General features: G+C 43.5%; 1 protein-coding gene across 3 annotated transcripts in view; it reads right to left on the reverse strand.

Moving 5' to 3' along the window:
- Positions 1-4,634, reverse strand: part of ZNF445 (zinc finger protein 445) — a 33,387-nt gene extending 28,753 nt beyond the window's left edge. The window contains exon 1 of one of the 3 annotated variants that reach the window (XM_020915503.2): positions 4,526-4,634. The gene's annotated coding sequence lies outside the window, so the exon portion shown is untranslated. Of the gene's footprint in view, positions 1-4,393; positions 4,440-4,525 lie in introns of those variants that run through there. The other 2 variants (XM_070455538.1, XM_070455539.1) reach the window with 2 other exon arrangements.
- Between the last annotated feature and the right edge of the window lie 14,705 nt (positions 4,635-19,339).

Here is a 19,339-nt window from a genome sequence, read left to right on the forward strand (position 1 = left end):
TGATGAGGAAGCTGACTAAAGCGCTAGCAGAGAGACGAAGCTTTGCAGTGAAAGGAGGGGGCAAGATAAGGAAAATAAATATACAGAGGAAACAAAAGCAAAGGCAAACTGAGAAGTGATAAGGTACAGAACTACAGGCCTACAAAAAGGGACCTGAAGACACAACAAGAGGAGGCTGAAGAGGAAAGGTGCTTCCGGAGAGGCAGGGGCAGGGGCAGGCTCCAGGCTTGCAGAGCCCCAGCAGCACCAACAAGAATAGAAACAACTGCTCAGGAGGAAGCTGAGAGAGAAAGAGGCAGAGACTTTCCCAGGCAAATGTGCAGAACAGACTGGAGAAGAGAATGACGCTCAGATGAAGAGAAATCCAGCAGTGAGACTCAAGAGAATGAACTGGAGGCTAGACAGAAAGATTCTGAAGAAATGCACCCAGTGGGAAATATAAAGAATTGACCTATCTCTGGAAACTGGGGCCTACAGTCAAATTAGCACCAAGCATAAGCCTCCAAGCTGACTTGTCACGAAGCAGCTGCTGCAGAAATGTCCAAAGAGGTCAGTGAAGTATTTGTAAAGAGACGATGAGAAGGGCCAGCAGAAAAATGAGGACAACTGGCTGTGAATATGGCAAAAGAAGACAGTCCTTTGAGCCCAGCCTCTGCAATCATGAAGGTGGATAAAAGCTAATGACGTCCTGGGCCTTTCAAAGTCTGAATGAAAGACCCACACACAGTAAGTAAAGATGGAGGCCAGTGAGCTGAAACTGCCCAATTAAATCCAGGTATTCTAATGCCTCAGGGTTCCTCGCAGGTCCCAAGCAGCTTTTGAGGACAGAAGAAAAGCTTCATTCATTGACTTAAGATGACACCACAAATGTGAGCCCCCAGGCTGGGGAGGAGCCTGAGATGGATGAGGCCTCTTCTCCCGGAGAGCTTCACCCCTTCATTCAGTTTCACTCCCAAGAGAAAATGGCCTGGAAAAGAACCCGGGAAACCCCAAGCAATCACACGGGCATTTTTCAGGGACATTTTCTTCTGTCATTTTGTTTTAATACAAAGTAATTTTTATTTCCTCTTAAAATCCCCATTGCGTGGTCTCTTATTCTCATATTTTTCCTGCCAGTGAGAGGGTACAGAACGCTTATTTTACACACTGGTAAGCAAGTTTCTAAGACAATCAAAAACTAAAGAAAGACTGCTTCTGGTACACATTTAAAACGCTAAAACAAGGACTGCCCTGGTGATCCAGTGGTTAAGAAACCACGCTTCCAATGTAAGGGGCAGATGTTTGATCCTTGATCAGGGAACCCCACATACAACACAGCCTGGTGTGGCCAGAAAAGAAAATAATAAAAGTATTTTTTAAAAAAACATTTCAGTGTTAAAATGATATTTACACCAATTTGCTAGTTAAGAAATGAGCTCAACCTAGTGCCCAAAATTTGATTTCTCAATACCATTCAATAATGAATGAAACCAGGAATCCTTGCAGAAATGGTTGATTCCAGGGTTGGGGGAAATGAAAATACAAGATGTATCTTGTGATGCCTTAAAAAATCAGAGAAAGGCACAAAAAAGGATGGGAACGTCTAAGGGGAAACAGGTGCTTTGACTTGAAAGAGCTCCCAATAGACAAAGCTAGAATAATTTAAGCCACAAAATAAATAATATACTTCAATAAACCCCCAAAATAAATACCCAACATCACACACTGATGTAACTGATACAATTAAGTAAATAAACAAATGGGAGAGAAGGCACAACTCTTCTTCACAAAGAATTCCAGTTCATAGGTGTAGAAGGAACAGAAATGAAAGGCACCTAGAAGAACATCACAATAGTAACTGCCTCAGGCAAGATCCACCAAGAAATGCTAATTAGTAGGTGAAAGTTGAGAAGAAAGAATATTTCTATGCAGTCTCAAGGTGTCTTATCTCAAAATAATTGCCAATTACAAAGGAAAGACAGTAACTTTACAGGGTTGATGCTTGGCGAAAATACTGGATCAAGAGTAATATCAGTGAATGGACATGTGGAAACAGCAGAGGAAGGGGACGGACAGGATGACTTGAGTAGCATTGACATAGACACACTCCATGGGTAAAACAGCTAGTGGGAAGCGACTGTATACCACAAGGGTGGGAGGGAGGCTCAAGAGGAAGGGGAAGTATGTATACATAGACCTGATCCACTTTGCTGCACGGTAGAAACTAGAACATTGTAAAGCAATTATACTTCAATAATATTTTTTAAGAGTAATATCACCAGTTAAAAGACATATCGACATCATCCTCAATCTAAGGAGAGCAGCGGACAAAACCAAACTGAGAGGATCATTCTAAAATTACAAATACAAAATACTTCAAAACGGTCAAGATTGTGAAAAACAAAACTGAGGAGCTGTCACAGACTGAATGGGAGCTAGAAGACATGACAATTAAATGGAATGAGAGATTCTAGACTGGATCCTAGAACAGAAAAAGAACATCAGCAAGACAGTGAGGAGCTCTTGAGAAATCAGAACTGTAATTACTAGTACTGGACCACTGTAAATGTCTCAAGTTTGGTGACTGCACTATGTTTATGCAAGATTCTACCTTTAGGCAAACCAGGTAAAGATATAAGGGAACTCTATAGAGTTCTGACACCCTCTGTGAGTCTACAATTACTCAAAATGAAAAGGTTTTTTAAATTGAAGATGAGTTGTTTCTCTTTTTCTTACTTTTTTTCTATCTTAGATACTAAGGATTAACTTGGTGATCAGGGATACTGAATACTGTCAATTGTTATCTAAAATTTGAACTCACTCTTTCATTAATTCAACAAACATTTACTAAGCACCTATTACGTCCCAGACACTATGGTCTCTGTAGTGAATAAAGCAGACAAAACATACTGCTTTGAGCAGCTTATAAGATAGACAATGAGACAGAAACAGTACCAGGTGCTATGTAGTAAAATAAAATAAGGAAGGACGGTAAGAAAGCTAAGATCAGGGAAAGAAAAGTATAAGCTCAAAAATTCAATCTTGGGAAGCACAGGATGACTCACCAGAGGAACCTCCTTTCAGGTGTTAAAAATACTGAAGACTACAAAGTAACAGAGTTACATTTTACCACATTTCCAGTGTTTCTGCTTCAGAGCATGACATCAGACTGCCCATGCATTAATAATTCCAGATACCAGAAGCCACAGAAAAAGTAACAGTGGCACAGCTACTATTTTTCATGATTTTATCAGTTTCCCTTCCTTGTAAGTATACACAGGAGTTTATCATTCCCATCTTTTTGGCTTTTCTCATCAAAAATTGTCAGTCTTTCCTCAATCTTAAGAACATGTAAAGCAGCCTCATTCATCGGCCCCTGAAAACACACACAACTACACACACATGTATAATAGATGGAAAGATCCCTGAAATCAAATTACAGCTTAAACTGCTCTCTGACACTTCGGTGCATAATAACCCACCTAATATTAATGAGTTTTCAGTTCTGAAATGCAATTAGTTTGAAACAGAATGGGGGTCTTTTCTGGCACTACTTTTACTTAGGAAGGTGAACATTCTCTGATTTTTTAGGCCAAGACAAGTGAGAAGACAGAAAAGTGGCTTTAGGTTACAGCTGTACCTTGTGTTTAAAAACTGTATTTTATATCTTACTCTTTCATTTGGAAACCAGAAACAATCGACCTAATACATATCACTTGTTAAGCATTTACAGCATCATGTAACACATACTATGGAAAATAAACTGCAAACGAAAATGTTTTAATTATACTTGCAAAATTATGTCTCAGTGGTGTCATAATGCTGGCTTCAATTTTAACCAATTTATGAACAAATGCATTCCACAAGTTGAAGACATCAGTTTTCAAAAATGTACTTAATGATGATGTACTTAATGCCACTGAATTACACACTTTAAAATGACTTAAATGATCAATGATTACATACAGTAAATGTCATCTGTATTTTATCACAATAATGCTAAAAAAACCTTTTTAGAAGTAGCATTATAAAAATAAGGAAACATATTGTACCCCTAAAACCAACATGATGTTCTCTGTGGATTACACGTCAAATTTTTTAAATTAATTAAAAATAAAATATGTGGACTATATATTTCTAAAAAGCAGTAAAACAACCCCACCTTTAAAAATATATATTTGTACATGTATAAGCGTCTGCATAATTATGCACACATTTAAAAGGTCAAGAAGCCTCCAGACGAAAACATGAACGAATTGCGGGTACTTCTACTTTTCTTAACAATCACCCAAGTCATCTAATTACATGTAATCAGTACGCTTTGTTTGCAAAAATGGGAGAAGTGATAGAACACCGAAACCACTGCTCCAAATTCGCGCCCCAGGCGACGAAGAGCAGGCAGATACTCACTCACCGCGGCGGGTCAGGCTCCCAGGCCAGACCCCCTCGGGTCGCGCCTCCAGGCCGAGCCTCACTCGCTGGCCCCAACCCGGGCACCCCGCTCCCGCACCGCAGCGCCCAACGCCCGCGCAGTCACCCGACTCACCGACTCGCGCGGCCGCGAAACGCTCAGTCCCCTGACCGCACGCCCCGGCCCGCACCAGTCGCCCCCACGCCGACTTCCTCGCTGGCCCGTATCGCGCACGCGCGTCACCGCCCCAGGCCTCTCGGCCTCTCTAGGAAGCTGGGAGGGCCAGCGTCTCGCTTTCTCCCGGGCCCCAGTGCCTTGTTGGGAGGCCCCTGAGCGCCCAAGGGGCTTGGCCCCACACACCCCCACCTAAAGCACTGGACGCCTGTCTTCTGTTCATGCCACAGAGCTCCATCAGTTTGTCCCGTTTTCCTACCCCCACTCCCAATGTGTGTGCAGGGCTTCCCTCCAGGGCTCCCTCCCCCCAGGAAAGAACGGGATCAAAACCGGGGGTCCAATCAGGGACCAGCAAGATTTAGTTGACCAGGCTGGCCAGGAGGATCTGTAAAGGAGCCCCTCATTACTCTCTGGTGCCCCAGTCAAGGTGAGGAATCAAAACCTAAGGGAGTTCACAGCAGTCCCTTTCCTCATCACCACCAGAGCCAGTTGCTCATTCCCAGTCCACAGGCACACAAACTTCCTGACCACAGCTTCCAGTTTTTCCTCCTGTTAACGAAATTTAAGTAAATTTTAAAGATCTTTGGGCTTTAATCAGTAATTCATAAGTCAAACTGCATTCCATTTAGCAGATAGAGAACAGTTCTGAAGGGTATGAAAAGCAAGAGGATTTATCCTGAGAAGGCAGTAGAAATGAGGGACCATAAGGACAATTTTTTAATATATATTTATCACTTATTTATTTATTGGCCATCCTGCACTGACTGCAGGATCCCAGTTTCCTGAACAGGGATTGAACCTTGGCCCTCAGCAGTGAGAACCCAAAGTCCCAACCACTGGACTGCCAGGGACTTCCTGGGACAATTTATTATAGTTAACCTACAATATGAAGGTAGATGCATTCATAGGTTAAGATTTATGGATGTGTAACTAGTCTTGTGAGACTGGGACTACACCAGGGAATGCTTTCATCATTGTTTGGGGACTAATAGAGCATAGAACCTGGACCTGATGATTATTAAAGGAAAGGAAAGTGAAGTTGCTCAGTCATGTCCGACTCTTTGTGACCCCATGAACCACAGCACGCCAGGCCTCCCTGTCCATCACCAACTCCCGGAGTTTACCCAAAGTCATGTTCATTGAGTTGGTGATGCCATCCAACCATCTCATCCTCTGTCATCCCCTTCTCCTCCTGCCCTCAGTCTTTCCCAGCATCAGGGTCTTTTCAAATGAGTCAGCTCTTCACATCAGGTGGCCAAAGTACTGGAGTTTCAGCTTCAACATCAGTCCTTCCAATGAACACCTAGGACTGACCTCTTTTAGGATGAACTGGTTGGATCTCCTTGCAATCCAAGGGACTCTCAAGAGTCTTCTCCAACACCACAGTTCAAAAGCATCTATTCTTCTGTGCTCAGCTTTCTTTATAGTCCAACTCTCACATCCATACATGACTATTGGAAAAACCATAGCCTTGACTAGATGGACCTTTGTTGACAAAGTAATGTCTCTGCTTTTTAATATGCTGTCTAGGTTGGTCATAACTTTCCTTCCAAGGAGTAAGAGTCTTTTAATTTCATGGCTGCAATCACCATCTGCAGTGACTTTGGAGCCCAAAAAATAAAGTCAGCCACTGTTTCCACTGTTTCCCCATCTATTTGCCATGAAGTGATAGGAGAAGGAAATGGCAACCCACTCCAGTACTCTTGCCTGGAAAATCCCATGGACGGAGGAACCTGGTAGGCTGAAGTCCTTGGGGTTGCTAAGAGTCAGACACGACTGAGCGACTTCAGTTTCACTTTTTACTTTCATGCATTGGAGAAGGAAATGGCAACCCACTCCAGTATTCTTGCCTGGAGAATCCCGGGGATGGAGGAGCCTGGTGGGCTGCCGTCTATGGGGTTGCACAGAGTTGGACACGACTGAAGCGACTTAGCAGCAGCAGCAGCAGCAGATGGGACCAAATGCCATGATCTTAGTTTTCTGAATGTTGAGCTTTAAGCCAACTTTTTTACTCTCCTCTTTCACTTTCATAAAGAGGCTCTTTAGTTCTTCTCACTTTCTCCCATAAGGGTGGTGTCATCTGCATATCCGAGGTTATTGATATTTCTCCCGGCAATCTTGATTCCAGCTTGCGCTTCTTCCAGCCCAGCATTTCTCATGATGCATATAAGTTAAATAAGCAGGGTGACAATATACAGCCTTGACGTATTCCTTTTCCTATTTGGAACCAGTCTGTTGTTCCATGTCCAGTTCTAACTGTTGCTTCCTGACCTGCATACAGATTTCTCAAGAGGCAGGTCAGGTGGTCTGGTATGCCCATCTCTTTCAGAATTTTTCACAGTTTATTGTGATCCACACAGTCAAAGGCTTTGGCATAGTCAATAAAGCAGAAATAGATGTTTTTTTCTGGAACTCTCTTGCTTTTTTGATGATCCAGCGGATGTTGGCAATTTGATCTCTGGTTCCTCTGCCTTTTCTAAATCAGCTTGAACATCTGGAAGTTCACGGTTCATGTATTGCTGAAGCCTGGCTTGGAGAATTTTGAGCATTACTTTACTAGCGTTTGTGTAATTGTGTGGTAGTTTGAGCATTCTTTGGCATTGCCTTTCTTTGGGATTGGAATGAAAACTGACCTTTTTCAGTCCTGCGGCCACTGCTGAGTTTTCGAACTTTGCTAACATTGAGTGCAGCACTTTCACAGCATCATCTTTTAGGATTTGAAATAGCTCAACTGGAATTCCATCACCTCCACTAGCTTCGTTCGTAATGATGCTTCCTAAAACCCACTTGACTTCACATTCCAGGATGTCTGGCTCTAGGTGAGTGATCACACCATCGTGATTATCTGGGTCATGAAGATCTTTTTTGTACAGTTCTTCTGTGTATTCTTTTGACATTTTACTTAAAAAAAAAATAAGACTTAACTTAGAGAAAAGAAAGTCAGTCATTATCATTACAACCCTAAAGAGGTGGACAGAGTGTATCAGCTTCTTCCTATAGTACCCTCATATGGTTTGATTCTTGTATGTTGGTGTTTCGTGTTCTTTCTGTACCTATAGGTAAAATCTCCAGGGACAAAATGTTAAGTGTCACCATTGGGGCTCCTGAAACCCTTCACCCTACTCAGAGGAACAGTGTGAAAAAGATCTGTTAATGAGATTTAGGATATCTCCTTTTTTGCTTATTTTAGAGCACAGACTTACTTTGAAATTCTGTTAAAGGAAATCAACAAAAATAAAATTTACTATAAATAAAAAATAAAATAAAAAGTAATTGTTTAATAGTCTCTTCAGAGTGGAAAGGTGATTCCACTCATCCATAGAGGATTAGTAGACTGTGAGTACTCAAGTAAAGGAAGATAGATGGGAGTGGTAGGAGTCATGTCAGTTTTATAGTCTTTGGTTTTGGGTATCTCTTGTGCCTTTAACTTTTCATTAGCTTTTTGCAATGAATCTTTCTGTGAAGCTATTTTGGAATCTTCAAGCCTTTTGGAGGCTTCTGCATATCAACTAAAGTAATAAGTATCTCATTTGGTTGATTTGATTTGGAAACCCTTGACTTCAGCTGTACTTTTAAAAAAAATAATTTTAATTGAATTCTTACTCCCTTTTTATTTTAATGTTTTCTTTTTTGACCTCACTATGTGGCGTGTGAGATCTTAGTTCCCCAACCAGGGATCAAACCCACAGCCCTTATATTGGAAGTGTAGAGTTTTAACCATTGGATTGCCAGGAAGTCCCTCAATTGTACTTCTTGAATGAATGACCTTGTCTAACTATGGAATGTTCTCCATAATGGCCATTGTAAATCGAGTTGTCTTTAGTAAGATTTTGACATTTTTGTATGTATCTATAGCTTCTAGGACCACGGTTTAGACATAAAATAAGCAGGTGTGTCAGAAGGTAGAACACTCAGTTCTTTTGAACTTGAGGAGTCTATTTCCACCTAACAGAAATGTACCACTGGGCTGGAGATTTTGTAGTGTTTTATGTTTTACTGGGCGTCTCACTGCACAAAAATTTTCTGTAGGTCGGAGGGTAACCTAGTATTGATCTAACCCACTCCTTAACCAATCTATCCTAGCATGGGGGTCTTTGGCTAGATGGCAAACTCTGACAGCTTTTAGGTGCTCAGTGTAAACCCATATTTTGCATCTTGGCCTTCCAAGATTCCCATTAACGATAAATCTATTTTTCTTTTAACTTATGTGTATGTATATCAGAAGAAACCAACAATAACTAAAGAAGAAACAGACCTGTGGATGCCAGCAGTAACCAAAGAAATGGTACTGTGGACTGACCAAGAGCTAAGGACTGGTGCTCTGTTAGAGACTCCTGTTAGCCCAGGCTGCCCTGTTAAGCCTGGCCTGGAAAATCGATGAGTGCAGCAAGCTCAGATGCTAAGGGAGAACTCAGATTCAAGAGAAGCTTACCCATGGACTTCAGAAGCAGCAAGAGGGAATTCCCTGGTAGTCCAGTGACTGGAATTTTGACTTGCGCTGCAGGGGGCACAGGTTCAATCCCTGGTCCAGGAAATAAGACCCTGCATGCAGTTTCAGTGGTGCCAGTGCCTGTTTTTTTCGTTGTCCTTGAGGATGTTAGTAGACTCCCTTGGATCCTGTTCTCATCACTAAAACTGTTAAAGAACAAATTCAATGAAGAAAATTTTAAAGATCTTATTGGCCTTAAATGGGCAACTCATGAGTCAGACAGCATACAATCTAGGAGACAGAAATGAGCTCCAAACAGTTATGCAAGGCAAGAGAGTTTATAGACCGAAGGGAGAAGGAACAAGGAAATTATACTAGGCAAAAAGATATGGGTTGTTGCAAGGTTGATTTCCTTATGAAGGATGACAGGGGGTTATCAGGTAGATTACTGAACTAGTGCTGATCAGGAAATTCCTAATAGACTGGGACTGTTTTAAAATTCCACTTCTGGCACAACCAAAACTTTAAGTTTTATTTTGGAGCTTAGCATGAGTTACTCATTTTGGGCCTGCTGTCTGGTCTTTAAAAACCCCATCGGTGAGCTTTAACAAGGCTCACCTAGTGGTTGAGCAAGTGATGTTATTTGCCAATCTGTGGAATCCTGGAGGAGTAGGTTTGGGGGTACAGAGGCTGCTTGAAGAAGGACTGAAGCCACATCAGGAGACTGCCCAGAGCCTGGAGGGCCCAGAGGGCTCTGTAGGAGCTCCTCTCATAGAAGAGCAAATGTCCTCTATCAACAGCACCAGAGAACCTGGAGGGGGTGGAGCCAATACTACAAAGACTGCCTGCTCCCATTGGAGCATACGTGCAAGCTGCTGTGCCAAGGGGCCAGGGAGCTGTCCTGGTTGTCTTCTGGTAGATGCATCCTAGTGCCAGGCCTCAGCATGTTCCCAACTGATTTTTCAGTAGGAGGGATGTTCCATCTGTGAGCTGAGGCTCTGCTCCACCTGTCTGAACCACCCTAGGTTCTTTTTCAATGTCCCAGCCACCAAGGATGGAAATAGAGAGTGGATCCTGGCACCAGAGAGCTATTGATGAAATGGAAGAGAAATCAAGGGCACAGTATAACTAAGGAGGATTCAAGGGGTGATATATAAAACGTGTAACTGTTAAGGACATGATAAAAAAAACCTCAAGGCTAGCGATATTTGAAATGGTAAAAACAAAGCAACAGGCCCCAAACGGAGTAGCTCATGCTAAGTGCCAAGCCATCAAAATAAAACTTAACTAAAAGTTTTGACTCTGCCACAATTGAGATGTTAAAACTAGTCCCAGTCCATCTGGAATTTCCTGATCAGCATTAGTTAGGTAATCTGCCTGACGGACCCCTGCCATTCCCTTATAAAGGAAAGTAACCTTATAATCAACCCACTTTTTTTGCCTTCTATAACTTCCTCATTCCTGCTCCCTTCTGCCTATAAAAGTCTTTTGTTTTGTAAAGCTCCTCAGGGCTCTTTTCTATCTGCTAGGCTGGCTGATTCATGAATTGTTGAAGAAAGCCAACAAGCTCTTTAAAATGTACTCCATTGAATTTTGTTTTTAACAGGAAGCTATTACCACCTCTAGAAGCAGACTCCCTGACAGAAGCTGTAGCCTTCAGCTTAGGGACATTCATAGTCCAGCATACAGTGATCTGGGGGAGCAAGTTCCTAAACTTGAGCTTCCTTCTGATCTGTCAGGGCCTGCCACTGGCATAACCCAACTGGAAGCTGGAGGGCAGTCCAAGAAGGTCAGCTTCCCAAGTCTTAAGGCAGGGTTGAGAAGAACCAAGAGTGAATATGGTGGTTGTGGGCAGCAGTGGGGGACAGGATGCAACTGGAAATATCCAACACACCCAAAAGGAAGATAGGAACTGTTTGTCTCTGCCTAATATGTCCATTAATTTCCTTTTGAAATATGTGAAAGAAAAATAAAAATGAAGTCAGTATTGCTAAGAGCACTCACTCACATGGAGATAAGAGGGCATTGAGGAAGAAAGACTTATACACAGCTCAGCCAGAATGGAATCTGAACTTTTGACTGCTTTTTGACTTAAAGCAGGCACATAGAACGTCTACACAATATTCCAGAAACCCAAGATACTTATCAGAAACTTTCCCTAAATAACTTATGACAATCTATCCCTTAAGGGCAAATATTCTCTTTTTACATTAGACCCAATCATAATTCTTACAAGACAACTTTAACAATCTCGTGGTTTCTGCCTTTATAAGCCCCTGATTCTGTCTCTTCCTTGGAACATTCTTTTGGTTTTACCCAAGACTGTGTCTCCCAAATTGCAATTCCCCAGATCCCAAATAAAGCTCTTTGTTCTGTGGACACAGAAAAATGAGGATCGCTAAGCCAAAGAGCATTGCTCACCACCCAATTCTGCAAGGGTTAATTGTAACCCACTGCAGTTGCTGACCTGACAGTTAAAAACAGGCAGACCCCATAGATAGCGAAAGTCGCTCAGTCGTGTCCGACTCTTTGCGACCCCATGGACCATGCAGTCCATGGAATTCTCCAGGCCAGAATACTGGAATGGATAGCCTTTCCCTTCTCCAGGGGATCTTCCCAACCCACGGATCGAACCCAGGTCTCCTGCATTGCAGGCAGATTCTTTACCAGCTGAGCCACAAGGGAAGCCTGACCCTATAGATAGTTAGATGTATATCTCAGGAAGAATTTTAATGGCCCTGGATTTTTTTTTAAAAATCTTCCCATACATAGAAATGCACTAAAACCATTAACTTGAGATATCTGTTCTGTATGACCTGCAATATTTTCTTCTTTTGATGTATGCGTTTGAAATTATGTAGCAAGACATATGGGCTTCCCAGGTGGCTCAGATAGGAAAGAATCCTCCGCAATGCAGGAGACCCAGGTTCAACCCCTAGGTCAGGAAGATCTGCTGGACAAGGGAATGGCTACCCACTCCAGTATTCTTGCCTGGAGAGTTCCATGGACAGAAGTGGGCTACAGTTCACAGGGTTGCAAAGAGTCACAGGGTTGCAAAGGTTGAGAGACTAAGACACACCCACCGAGACATATGCTTGACTACATGTATTTCCTTGCCAAAATCATACATAAACTGGTTTCTCCCCTCTTTCTTCAGAGCAGTTCCTCAGAGCCAACTGAGAAACTCTTTCCTGGGCTTTAGTCTTCAGAAAGACCCCCAAATAAAACTCCAACTCACAACTCTTTCATCGTGTGTCTTTCTATCAGTCAACAGTTCTTTGCAAACTTGGTACTGATTACTGTGGGACAAATAATGTTCCTGATAACTGGTCTCTCAGGGGTGGAACTGAAGGTGGCTGGGACAGCTGGAGTAGGGCTGGGAGTGCTGAACATTCATAACCATCCACAGAAAAGAGCTTTTTATTTTGTCCGAGAACAAAATGTTCCCATGAAAGAGGAGCTTGAGCAGGTCCTATGTTTGGGGTGGACTTCCCAGGTGGTGCTAGTGGTAAAGAACCAATGCTGGAGATTCAGGTTCAATTCCTGGGTTGGGAAGATCCCCTGGAGCAGGAAACAGCAACCCACTCCAGTATTCTTGCCTGGAGAAATCCCATGGATGGAGGAGCCTGGTGGGCTACAGTCCATAGGGTTGCAAAGAGTTGGACATGACTGAAGCGACTTAGCACTACTCAGCAGGACAGCAGCTAACATGGACAGCACCCAGATTGCTGTGGTCCACCAGGTCCGGGAGATCAGCCCTCCAGCGTTTGCAGAGCTCCGGAACAGTCTCCTCCTTCTGCTCTGTTCAGACAGCAGCTCTGTTCTGAAGTCCTGCCCGGCTTCCTGAAGCTCAGCCCACCCCTGCTGCTACCTGACTTCTCTGAGAGTCCCAGCACAGAGCCTGCAGCAAGGCCATCTCTCCCCTCCTCTGCTGGGAGCCTGTCCTTGGAACTCTGGTTCCTGAGAGCTTTAGTTCCCTTCATATTGGGCCGCTTGACTTGGCAGGGGCCAGGGCAGAGCTTCTCCAACTTGAATGTGCATATGAATACAAATCACTTGGGGTTACCCTGGTTTAACCAGTTGTTAAAGTGCAGATTCTACTTTGGGAGCTCTCTGGAAGCTGGTAAAGACTGAAGAGGGAAATTTAAAACTTACACTCAGCTAGAAATAACTTTATGCTCATTCTGCTTCTGTAAGATGCTTGCTGCACAGAGATAGGAACAAGATGACCTAGTGTCTTATAGTTATAAGATGTTCTGATAAGTATGGAATGTTCTGTTTCTGCTTCTAAGAGTTTCTGTTTGGAAATTCCCTGCACATAACCCATAATATCTCCCACACTCTGTAACTGCCCATATCCCATAGCAACCAGGTAACCAATCAACAAGTTGCCAACTGTAATTGTGTGTACTGACACTATACCAATAAAGCTCACCCTGAACTTGGAAGCCCCCAGAACTAGAAGGTGTTAGCTCATCTGGGACCGCCAGCTTAATAAACCTGAGTTCTCCAACCCTCCGAGTGTGGTGCTTAGTTTCTCGACGGTCCGACTTCTGCAATAAGACTATTTCTTGAGAAACTCACAAGTGTGCCCATGTTGTGTTCCTAAACCAGGCTTTGAGTAGGAAAGAACTGTTACTGTAAATCACTGATGTTTAATTTTTGCTGCTCAGTATAATCTTCTGGCTTGGAAAAGGTCAGTTTGCATTCCAATCCCAAAGAAAGGCAAAGCCAAAGAATGTTTAAACTACCATATAATTGCACTCATTTCACACACTAGCAAAGTAATGCTCAAAGTTCTCCAAGCCAGGCTTCAAGAGTATGTGAACCAAGAACTTCCAGATGTTCAAGCTGGATTTAGAAAAGGCAGAGGAACCAGAGATCAAATTGCCAACATCCATTGGATCATAGAAAAAGCAAGAGAATTTCAGAAAAACATTCTACTTCTGCTTCATTGACTATGCCAAAGCCTTTGACTATGTGGATCACAACAAATTGTGGCAAATTCTTGAAGAGACGGTAATACCAGACCACCTTATCTGCCTCCTGAGAAATCTGTGTACAGGTCAAGAAGCAAAGTTAGAACTGGACATGGAACAATGGACTGTTTCCAAATTGGGAAAGGAGTTCAAGGCTGTATACTGTCACCTTGCTTATTTAACTCCTATGCAGAGTACATCATGCGAAATGCTAGGCCAGATGAAGTATAAGCTGAAATCAAGACTGCCAGGAGAAATATTAATAACCTCAGATACACAGATGACACCACCCTTATGGCAAAAAGCGAGAACTAAAGAGCCTCTTGATGAAAGTGAAAGAAGAGAGTGAAAAAACTGGCTTAAAACTCAACTTCAAAAAACAAAGGTCATGGAATCCAGTCCCATCACTTCATGGCAAATAGATGGGGAAATAATGGAAACAGTGAGAGACTTTATCTTCTTGGGCTCCAGAATCACTGCAGATGGTGACTGCAGCCATGAAATTAAAAGACGCTTGCTCCTTAGAAGAAAAGCTATGACCAACCTAGACAGCATATTAAAAAGTAGAGACATTACTTTGCCAACAAAGGTCCTTCTAGTCAAAGCTATGGCTTTTCCAGTAGTTGTGTATGGATGTGAGAGTTGGACTATAAAGAAACCTGAGCACTGAAGAATTGATATTTTTTTAACTGTGGTGTTGGAGAAGACTCTTGAGAGTCCCTTGGGTTGCAAGGAGATCCAACCAATCCTAAAGGATATCAGTCCTGAATATTCATTGGAAGGACTGATGTTGAAGCTGAAACTCCAATACTTTGGCCACCTGCTGTGAAGAGCTGACTAATTTGAAAAGATCCTGATGCTGGGAAAGATTAAAGGCAGGAGGAGAAGAGGACGACAGAGGATGAGATGGCTGGATGGCATCGCCGACTTGATGGACATGAGTTTGATCAAGCTCTGGGAGTTGGTGATGGATAGGGAAGCCTGGTGTGCTGCAGTCCATGGGGTGGCAAAGAGTCAAATAGGACTGAGCTACTGAATTGAACTGATAATCCCCTGTGGTGGCTTCCCAGATGGTAAAGAATCCATCTGCTAATGCAGGAGACTCAGGAGACATAGGTTTGATCCCTGGATCAGGAAGATCCCCTGGAGGAGAAAATGGCAACCCACTGCAGTATTCTGTGAAGGACAGGGAAGCCAGGCAGGCTACAGTCAATGGGGCCGCCAAGAGTTGGACACGGCTGAGTGACAGTGCATGCATGCATAATCCCCTGGGGGAGTTTCTCAATTAAGTGCAAAACTGTGGGTGGGACCTAGGTGTTCCTACTTCTTTAACTACCCAGATGGTCACAAAGTGTAGCCAGGGTTGATAACCTGAGGATGAAGGATCCTTCCTTTTACACAGATTCCCTGCAGTGTTGCTGAAAGGTTTTAATCATTTGCTTGTTTTCAAATTTAGAACACTTTAGCTTTTGACTTTGAAAAAGGAGGAAAGTTTTACCTTCCCTGTTTTTTACCTCCTATTTTGTTTGATTTTGGCCTTGCCACAGGGCTTTTGGAACTCTTAGTTCTCTGACCAGGGACAGAACCCAGGCCCCAGCAGTGGAAGTGTGGAGTCCTAACCACTGGACCACCAGGGAATTTCTTTTACCTCCTATTTTGAAACGTGAAGAGATAAGTCTTGGTAAATTGAGGCGGGGGTGGGAGTTGCAGGGGCGCTCTGGACTGCGGCCAAAGAAAGATCAGAGTGTACAACTGAGAATCAGCTGTGGCCAAGTGACAGAAAGAAAACTGTCCTCACCAGTGAAGGAAAGTTACAGAGCTCAAAATAGCTTGAAGTTAATACTCCCCTCCAGGTCCTCCCCACCATTCTATGCAAAACAAAGGACTCTCTCGCCCGAGGAAAAAAAAAAAAAAGGACATTAAGGCTGATTACGCCCAGCTCCCAGCCAGTCCAGCCTCTGGCTGATCTCCAAAATTCCTTGCCCCAGCTGTTTAAGAGATAACTACACCGAACAACCTTGGAGAACAGGCCCCCTTAATACAGTAGCTTTCCACATATATGCCTATATATGCTTACTCTTTTCTTGGGTTAGTGTAGCAGCTCACTCATCTGACTGCTGCCCATTCTCGCCTCATTAAAGTGTTCTGTTCCTTTAAAGTGCCGGTTGTTTTTTTGAACCTGGCCTTCTCTAACTCCCTTACCCTAGAATGGGATTTTCCACTCCTGGTCACAAACTCAGCCCCGCTTCATGGGGGAAAACAAGGAATCAAAAAATGTGTTCTCTTTTACAAAGATGATGTTTGAAATTTTAAAGTACTTTCTAACATAGCAAAGAAATACTGATACTTTAAGTAATACTTAAAAAGATTTTAAAGTGGAATTCAGTTTCTCCTCCCTTGCCAGGAATTCATACACATCCTTCCTCCGTCCCTAGCCCTCTAAAAGCCCTCCTCTGTCTTCCTCCAAAAAGATGGAATCCAGGGATAAAGACAGGACCAGGAAGGCTCTCCGGGAGAGCTGAATCTCTATTGGTAATGGGTAGCGGATCCATCTTTGGGTCAGGTCATAGGAATGGGAAAGAGATTATGGAATATTTATTGCTGTATCCCAAGTGTTGTTGGATGGCAGGGATACTGAATGATAACTGTCGATGGGGTGTGGTGATGGGCCAGCAACTCGGTGGTAAAAGGATTTACTGAGTCAGAAGTGAGGGTACCGAATGAGATTTATTGAGTACACTGCAAGGGAGCAGCAGGAGAGACCCATAAGTGTCTGCCTCCGGTGGGGGAGAGAAACTGGGCTTCTTTTATGGTCCATTCTGGTCACCCTTGGGTTAATGTTCCACCCATATGGTGGTTAGGCCTGGGTGTGTCATTGCTCAATCTTCCTGGACCACTAACTACTCGTGACTGCTGGTGACTTTTCCTTGGGGGAGGGTATGACTGTCTTATCTTGAAATGACTTCCCGAGCCTAAGATGACTGTTTTATTGTTAAATTCCACAATAACCTCTGGACTGAGAAGGAAGTTTGAGACCCAAAAAATGAAGCAGGCAACTCCATAGAGAGCAATTATGAAATGTGTTGTGGGTAATTTGCCTACAGGAAGGATCAGGCAGGCGACCACCAGAGGCATTAGCAGCAATACTCAGCGTTGCTGAAAGAGGTAAGGAGGGTTCACACTGAATTGGTTGATTGAACCCAGGACACTTTGTCTCAAAAGGTGTAAATACCAAAGAAAAGGTGCAAACACAAACCATACCACCAACTGGAACATCTCTTAAGCTGTGCGCTGCACTTCACTAAGGGAGTGGTGAGAGCGCTCTCTGCAGGCTGTTCAGCCCTTTCTGGCAGGGCAGCTGCTTCACGGAGTTGGCCCACCCCTGGAATCCCACTGAGGCTTGATATTGGATGTAATATTAATGATAGCACTTTGTTAAGCCTGTCCTATTTTATTAGTAAGATAAGTGAGTACTCATGTGAGGATGGGCAGCTCGGGTCTTAAGGTCACACACAGGGCTTTGGTAGTCAGGAGCTGTTTTCCTTAAGGCCAATAGCCAGCTAGGAGTTGCCATTTGAAGGTAGTGTTTCTGGCAGCTACCTTTGGTATTCATATGTCCCAAACTCAAGGGGCCTATATATCCAAATAGCAGTCTCTTGTTGCTGTAGGCTCCAATTATCACAGTAAGTCTCTACGATACATAGCTCCAGAGTTGGCAAGCATCATTGGTCCCAATGGCGGCCCATGCCAACGCATCTAGCACAACCTCCAGAGTCTGCACAACCTTTAGGAGCCCCATTCATAGATGGCTGTCTTACAGGTAACCTTGCTATAAAGGACACTTGATACCTGTTGCCTCCGATAGCCAAACAGGCCTAACAGTTAGCTTCTTTCTTGTTGGTGGAAGCTGCCAAGGACAGTGGCTTTTTGTTGACTTTATCAGGGATACTCCTCTGATGACTTGCCCAGGTGGCTCATAGAAGCTGCACTTTTGAGCAGGTCCCGCATCTCATCAGGGTTGTCAACCCTCCTGGCATGTCGTAAGATTTGTGACATCATGTAGAGACTGGTAAAGGCCAGCTTGTTGGTCAGGTCAGTAATGAGGATGTCAACACAGTGGATGAAAAGTAATTCTTGAGAGGGACTTCCCTGCTGGTCCAGTGGTTGGGAGTCCTCCTTACAATGCAGGGGATGCAAGTTCAAGCCCCGGTCGGAGAACTAGGATCCCACATGCTGAGGGGCAACTAAGCTCACACGCTGCATCTACTAAGCCTGCACGACAGAACTATTGAGCTCTCAAAATATTTGTTTAAAACAAGCAATTTTGAGGATAACTGGGTTGTTGCAGATTGAGACCTACCACTGGTGGCATATTGCAGAATGGAGATATTGCTGGACTGAATTGTGTCCCCCCTAAATTAACAGGTTGAACTCCTAACTTCCAATATGACTGCATCTGAAGTTGTAAAATGAGAAATGAAGACAGTGTGAAAGTATCCTTCTTCTTCAAGACAAAGGAAGAATAACCCTAAAAATGACTGAGATCATCAGGGTTACTACTTGTTTCAGATAGACCAGACAACTCCCACAGAATCCACGGGGGCAGAGCCACTCTTAGGTTTGGGAGGAAGACTCCCCTAGAGCTCTATATGAGCCAGTGGATCCAGAAGGTGGACTGTCACCCCTAATCCTGGAGAGCAGAGAACTGAACCAAAAAGAATTATTCTCGAGCCTTAAGATCTCTTAACCAAGTTTTGAACTTGCTCAGGACCGAGCACACTTTTTCCCTTCGGATTTCTCCTTTTTGGAATTAAAATGTGAGATAATATACATTGGTCTCTGCCCCTAGTTCCTAGCACAGAGCCCCTTAAATCCTTGTAATTTTCTAAGTGGTAAGAGCACCAGGAGCACCTTTTGTTCTAATATTTGGCCTTTGACCCTGGTTCCTGACTCAGGGTTCCTGAAATCTTTGTAATTTACTAAGTGATAGTAACATTGCTTTACTTTTTTTGGTCACACTGTGTGGCTTGTAGGATCTTAGTTCCCCAGTCGAGGATTGAACCTGACCCATGCCTCCTGCACTTGGGAGCACAGTCTTAACCGCTGGACCACCAAGGAAGTCTCATCTTTCATTCTAATAAAGCAACTCTGCATAGGTTCCTGGATGAGGGCTGGTCACAGGAAAGAAAACCATGATTCAACCTTGACATTTTCAGCTCCCCCTGCCCCCACCCAGTTCTCTTGATAATGGAGATGCCTGCATGATGAAGCCTCCATAAAAAACCAATAATACCAGGTTCAGAGAGCTCCTCAGAGGGTGACACATCCTAACTCCAGAGACAGCAGCTTTTGTGCTCAGGACCCTCT

The sequence above is a fragment of the Odocoileus virginianus genome, chromosome 26 (genome assembly GCF_023699985.2).
Source record: "Odocoileus virginianus isolate 20LAN1187 ecotype Illinois chromosome 26, Ovbor_1.2, whole genome shotgun sequence".
In the NCBI taxonomy this organism is placed as follows: domain Eukaryota; kingdom Metazoa; phylum Chordata; class Mammalia; order Artiodactyla; family Cervidae; genus Odocoileus; species Odocoileus virginianus.